This window comes from Amphiura filiformis, chromosome 1 (genome assembly GCF_039555335.1).
Source record: "Amphiura filiformis chromosome 1, Afil_fr2py, whole genome shotgun sequence".
Taxonomy (NCBI): Eukaryota; Metazoa; Echinodermata; class Ophiuroidea; order Amphilepidida; family Amphiuridae; genus Amphiura; species Amphiura filiformis.
Genome location: NC_092628.1, coordinates 94750163 through 94757632, shown reverse-complemented (window position 1 = coordinate 94757632; position 7470 = coordinate 94750163).

The window sequence follows — 7470 nt, the reverse complement described above, 5'->3', positions numbered from 1 at the left end:
CCACCATATTTTTCAAACGTAGGTTAGTCTTCAAGTTAACCAACCCTCCTTGTGGTACAATAGTGATATATCGACATTCTGGACACGTCACTACTGGTGCTCTTCTGACCCATTGCTGCAGACATCGCAGACAGAACACATGAGGACAGTCCAGATGCTTGGGTTCGCTCAGAAGATTATAACAAATGCTACAAGTTAAATCATCTTCCATCGCTTGAATGGAATCCATGATGATGGAAACGGCAGGATTGCCTGCTGCAGTCGCCATGATTATTGAGAGTTAAGAGTTAAGTCACAATGTTTAAGATCCAACCAAACCATGACATGCACTGGTTGAAAGTTTATCGCCTGCTTAATGCATGGTACAGACAAATACCTTAGCTTGTTGCATTACCTGAACAAAATGAACAATACAAAAAATGGTTCCGCCTGAGTGGGATCTGGTGACACGCTAGCCCACACACAATGGTAATGAACAGATATGCCAAGTTAACATTAACAATGGGCTATTCTACTTGAAATCCATACACCCCCTATAGAAGACATGACCTTCTCCCACACAGGAGGTGTATTTCAAATGGAGTCACCCATTCAGGTAACCCATATGTGTGGCAGATTTAGGTCATGTTTTCCACAGAGGGTGTATAGATGTCAACTGAAATAGTCTAATGCTTATCAACAGAAATACCACAAGATCAACATTTACAATACATGCAAAAATGTTCTCAGGATGTAGACATACGTTGTCTCAGTCACGGAAATACATATCTTCTCTAAAATATTTGTAATAACTAGTGCACCTGCAGCTGTGAGAGCCCTGATGCTGTGAGAGCACTGGCATGATAGCGATACTGTTTGACCCCAGATGACCTTTGACCTCGGATGACCTCGTAATTTTTTTCATGCTCCCCTCATACGAAGGATTCCACCTATCAAGTTTAAGCCCAATAGGGCAAAGTTTAAATTTCGCCCCTACATGACCTTTGACCTCGGTTGACCTCAATTTTGTTTTGCGCATATATTCCCCTCGTATCAAGGATTCCACCCACCAAGTTTGAGCCCAATAGGACAAAGTTTGAAATCCATGACCTTTGACCTTTGACCTCGGATAACCTCCATATAATGTTTTTCATGCTCCCTTCATACGAAGGTTTCGACCCACCAAGTTTGAGCCCGATCGGACAAAGTTTGAAATGTGACCCCTCCGTGATGACCTTTGACCTCGGTTGACCTCGATTTTATTTCGCGCATTATATTCCCCTCCTATCAAGGATTCCACCCACCAAGTTTGGGCCCGATCGGACAAAGTTTGAAATTTGACCCCTCTGTAATGACCTTTGACCTCGGTTGACCTCAATTTTATTTCGGGCATATATTCCCATGGTATAAAGGATTCCACCCACCAAGTTTGAGCCCGATCGGACAAAGTTTGAAATTTGACCCCTCCGTTATGACCTTTGACCTCGGTTGACCTCAATTTTATATTCGGGCATATAGTTCCCCGATCGTATCAAGGATTCCACCCACCAAATTTGAGCCTGATCGGACAAAGTTTGAAATTTGACCCCTCCGTAATGACCTTTGACCTCTGTTGACCTCAATTTTATTTCGGGCATATACTCGCCTCATATCAAGGATTCCACGCACCAAGTTTGGGCCCGATCGGACAAAGTTGAAATTTTGACCTTTGACCTTGACCTCCGATGACCTTTCAAACCACCCCATAAACGTGGAATGCCCGATACCTATCTATATCCGAAATATCGGAGCGATGCGTCGAAGCGCGGCGAAACGCATAGCCGGACAGACGGACAGACAGAGCTTACGATTTTATTAGTACTAGTGCACCTGCAGCTGTGAGAGCCCTGATGCTGTGAGAGCACTGGCTGACCTCAATTTTGTTTGCGCATATATATTCCCTCGTACGAGGATGCCACCCACCAAGTTTGAGCCCGATAGGACAAAGTTTGAAATCCATGACCTTTGACCTCGGATGACCTCCATATAATGTTTTTCATGCTCCCCTCATACAAAGGATTCCACCTACCAAGTTTGAGCCCGATCGGACAAAGTTTGAAATTTGACCCCTCCGTAATGACCTTTGACCTCGGTTGACCTCGATTTTATTTCGCCCCTATATTCCCCTCATATCAAGGGTCCCACCCACCAAATTTGGGCCCGATCGGACAAAGTTTGAAAATTTGACCTTTGACCTTGACCTCCGATGACCTTCAAAACCACACGGTCAACATGCTTTTCCCGGCACCTACCCATGTCCCAAATATTGGATCGATGCGTCGCAGCACGGCGGAACGCATAGCCGGACAGACAGATAGACAGACAGAGACCGCTTATTATTTTAGTATAGTAGACTAGTGCACCTGTAGCTGTGAGAGCCCTGATGCTGTGAGAGCACTGGCATGATAGCGATACTGTTTGACCCCAGATGACCTTTGACCTCAGTGTAATTTTTTCATGCTCCCCTCATATGAAGGATTCCACCTATCAAGTTTAAGCCCAATAGGGCAAATTTAGCCCTACATGACCTTTGACCTCGGTTGACCTCAATTTTGTTTTATGCATATATATCCCCTCGTATCAAGGATTCCACCCACCAAGTTTGAGCCTGAGAGGACAAAGTTTGAAATCCATGACCTTTGACCTTTGACCTCGGATGACCTCCATATAATGTTTTTCATGCTCCCCTCATACGAAGGTTTCGACCCACCAAGTTTGAGCCCAATCGGGCAAAGTTTGAAATTTGACCCCTCCGTAATGACCTGTGACCTCGGTTGACCTCGATTTTATTTCACGCATTATATTCCCCTCCTATCATGGATTCCACCCACCAAGTTTGGGCCCGATCGGACAAAGTTTGAAATTTTGACCTTTGACCTTGACCTTCGATGACCTTCAAAACCACATGGCCAACATGCTTTTCCCAATACCTATCTATATCCCAAATTTCAGCACGATGCGGCGAAGTGCGGCGAACGCATAGCCGGACAGACAGACAGACAGATAGATAGATAGACAGATAGACAGATAGAGACCGCTTATTATTTTATTAGTATAGATAGACTAGTTCACCCGTTGCTGTGAGAGTAACTGATGGCAATGCTATTTGACCCCTGATGACTTTTTGACACGTTCTCCTCATCTCGAGGATTCTTTCTACTACTTTTAAGCCCAGTTGGGCATACTGACCTTATATGACCTTTGCCCTCGAAAGTGACCTCGGTTTGATTTTGTTCATGCTCCCGTGATATGGAGAATTACTTTCACCAAGTTTTACCCGAAATCATGCGAAGTTTAAAATGCAGCCCCTGGATGACATTTGACCTCGGATGACCTCGATTATATTTTTACGTGTTCCCCTCATATCAAGGATTCCACCCACCAAGTTTGAGCCCGATCGGACAAAGTTTGAAATTTGAACCCTCCGTAATGACCTTTGACCTCGGTTGACCTCGCACTCCATTCCGCGCATACATTCCCCTGGCATCAAGGATTCCACCGACCAAGTTTGAGCCCGACGGGACAAAGTTTGAAATTTGAACCCTCCGTGATGACCTTTGACCTCGGTTGACCTCTGATTTTATTTCGCGCATATACTCCCCTGGTATCAAGGATTCCACCCACCAAGTTTGAGCCCGATTGGACAAAGTTTGAAATTTGAACCCTCCGTAATGACCTTTGACCTCGGTTGATCTCGATTTTATTTCGCAAGATATATTCCCTGGTATCAAGGATTCCACCCACCAAGTTTGAGCCCAATCGGACAAAGTTTGAAATTTGAACCCTCCGTAATGACCTTTGACCTCGGCTGACCTCGCATTTTATTTCACAGCGCATATATTCCCCTGGTATCAAGGATTCCACCTACCAAGTTTGAGCCCGACCGGACAAAGTTTGAAATTTGAACCCTCCGTGATGACCTTTGACCTCGGTTGACCTCTGATTTTATTTCGCGCATATACTCCCCTGGTATCAAGGATTCCACCCACCAAGTTTGAGCCTGATTGGACAAAGTTTGAAATTTGAACCCTCCGTAATGACCTTTGACCTCGGTTGATCTCGCATTTTATTTCGCGCATATATTCCCCTGGTATCAAGGATTCCACCCACCAAGTTTGAGCCCGATCGGACGAAGTTTGAAATTTGAACCCTCCGTAATGACCTTTGACCTCGGTTGACCTCGGATTTTATTTCGCGCATACATTCCCCTCGTATCAAGGATTCCACCCACCAAGTTTGGGCCCGATCGGACAAAGTTTGCAATTTTGACCTTTGACCTTGACCTCCGGTGACCTTCAAAACCACCCGGTCAACATGCTTTTCCCGATACATATCCATATCCGAAATATCGGATCGATCGTCAAGCGGTTGCCGCTAAACGCATAGCCGGACAGACAGACAGACAGACTTCGCTGGTTATTTTAGTATAGTAGATACTAGTGCACCTGCAGCTCTGAGAGCCCTGATGCTGTGAGAGCACTTATTGGGGTATGGGCGCTTATTGGGGTATGGGCACTTATTGGGGTGTGGGCACTTATTGGGGTATGGGCGCTTATAGAATTCATTGGCAGCAAATTTGGGCCCGATCGGACAAAGTTTGAAATGTACAAATCATTTGCTGCAATGCATTCTGGGTAGACATTACAGTGCATTTCAAATTGGGCAGATAGCCAAAAGCTGAATGAAACCCGCTTGGGCAGCTTGAAACTTGTTGTAGATTGTCTACTGGATTCTTGTTATCCACTTGCTGCTTTGTATCCACGTGGGGTATTTTCCCCCATTTGACCTTTGACCTTGACCTCCGATGACCTTCAAAACCACATGGCCAACATGCTTTTCCCGATACGTATCTATATGCGAAATTTCAGCGCGATGCGTCTAAGCACGGCGAAACGCATAGCCGGACAGACAGATAGATAGACAGATAGACAGACAGATACAGCCCGCTTATTATTTTATTAGTACTAGTGCACCTGCGGCTATGAGAGCCCAGATGCTGTGAGAGCACTGGCATGATAGCGATAATGTTTGACCCCAGATGACCTTTGAACTTGGATGACCTTGGTGCAATTTTTTTTCATGCTCCCCTCAGTCATACGAAGGATTCCACCATAGATCAAGTGTAAGCCCAATAGGGCAAAGTTAAATGTAGCCCCTACATGACCTTTGACCTCGGTTGACCTCAATTTTGTTTGCGCATATATTCCCCTCGTATCAAGGATTGCACCCACCAAGTTTGAACCCAATAGGACAAAGTTTGAAATCCATGACCTTTGACCTTTGACCTCGGATGACCTCCATATAATGTTTTTTATGCTCCCCTCATACGAAGGTTGCGACCCACCAAGTTTGAGCCCGATCGGACAAAGTTTGAAATTTGACCCCTCCGTAATGACCTTTGACCTCGGTTGACCTCGATTTTATTTCGGTCATATATTCTTCTTGTATCAAGGATTCCACCCACCAAGTTTGAGCCCGATCGGACAAAGTGAAATTTTGACCTTTGACCTTGACCTCCGATGACCTTCAAAACCACATGGCCAACATGCTTTTCCCAATACCTATCTATATCCGAAATTTCAGCGCGATGCGTCAAGGCTTGGCGAAACGCATAGCCGGACAGACAGATAGATAGACAGATAGAGACCGCTATACTATGGTGTGGTAACCGCTCTAGTTTACTTTCATGTACCTATACTGCCAAAGCCCCATGGTTCAGCTATGGTGCGGTAACCATACTTGAAAGGCCCATGGTTCAGCTATGGTGCGGTAACCGTACTTTAAAAACTTGTTGCAACTTGGTTGTGCAATATACTGCAAGCCCAATACTGCAGTCAGAGCTATTTATATACTGCAAGCCCATTGCAACTTGGTTGTGCAATATACTGCAAGTTATATACTGCAAGCCCAATACTGCTGCAAGCCCAATACTGTAGCTTTGCAGCAATGCATTCTGGGTAGACATTACAGTGCATTTCAATTTGGGCAAACAGCCAAAAGCTGAATGAAACTTGTCCAGAGTTGCCCATTACACATCTTTGTATCCACTTGCTGCTGTTTTTGCTATCCAGTTGGGGTATTTTCCCCCCTAGATGGCCTTTGACCTCGAGGGGTCCCTTGAAAACCACCGGTCAACATGCTTTTCCCATCACCTATCCATATCCGAAATTTCGCCTCGATCGTCAAAGCAACGGTAAACGCATAGCCGGACAGACAGACAGACAGACAGACAGATAGACAGAGACCGGCTATTATTTTAGTAGTATAGATGTTGTTTTTTTCATTTAAATTTTATTTTTACATGCAACAGATCCAAATCAGCCCCGTCCCCAACAATAAAGTGAGGAACCATGATCATTCCATATATCACAGAAAGAGTTTTATTTTCGACCAAAACCACAGGCCACAAAAGAATTGTCAAAATAGGATTTATTTCTAAAAGGCCCTTTTTAGGGTGTTATAGGTTTCATTAAAAATGGGTGTTTATTATAGTACTCAAGTACATGTACCTTGATTTACATGAAAAAGGGGGCAAATTTTATTGACAATCCATACAGAGGGAGTATTTGAAAATTTAGGAACACTCAGTTTCCCACTTTAGTGTTGAGTGGGGGGAGTTCAGCCATCGAGCTGGTCAACTGTGGAGCCATGTTTCACAAACAACTAAATAATATAATATAATCATAAATGAAAAACAAAACCAAGAGATTAAAATATAAAATGAAAAAAACATTTAAGGGCTTGGTCACCCACCTTTGGGAGGAAAAGCTGACCATCATATGAACATTTTTACCTTTGTAGTGAAAATATGCATGAAGTTTCATAAAAGCCCTACAAATTTTAGCATGTGTAATTACAGTGAGTAAGCCCATGTACCTGTGCATAACTTAACAAATGCACATTAAAACAGTGAACATTTTCAATAGTTTTAAACAAATGATGTTATTTTCATGAAACAAATTTGTAACATGGTGGTGATGAATGACAATAACAACTTTGCAGCATCTGTTTTGGGGTCATTGCGTAAAATTATCGGAGTTTGTGTTTGCCTCAGTATTTTTCCTTTTTTAAATTACCTGCATCGGCCCACACAATGACCTCAAAACAGATAGTGTGCAGTTATTATTCTTTTCCAGTGGTGATCATTCCTACTCCAGTTATCAGAGAATTTTTGCACTTTTTGCTAATGTAACACATTAGCACTGAAGGGGGGTTCTGAACTTCTGATTGGCTTATTAATTGAATCGTCACATCATTGAAAGCTATTAAACATCAAAACCTCATGGCACCAACCCAGCCGGCCCAGTAGCACCATGTGATCCTAAAGTTACAATGTGTATTTTACATGATAATCATGATGCACACAAAACTTTGTGATAGCAAGTAAAGACTATAATATTATTTTTACCAGGCAATAACTTGGAAAGCCATCAATCATCCGTGCACCATTAG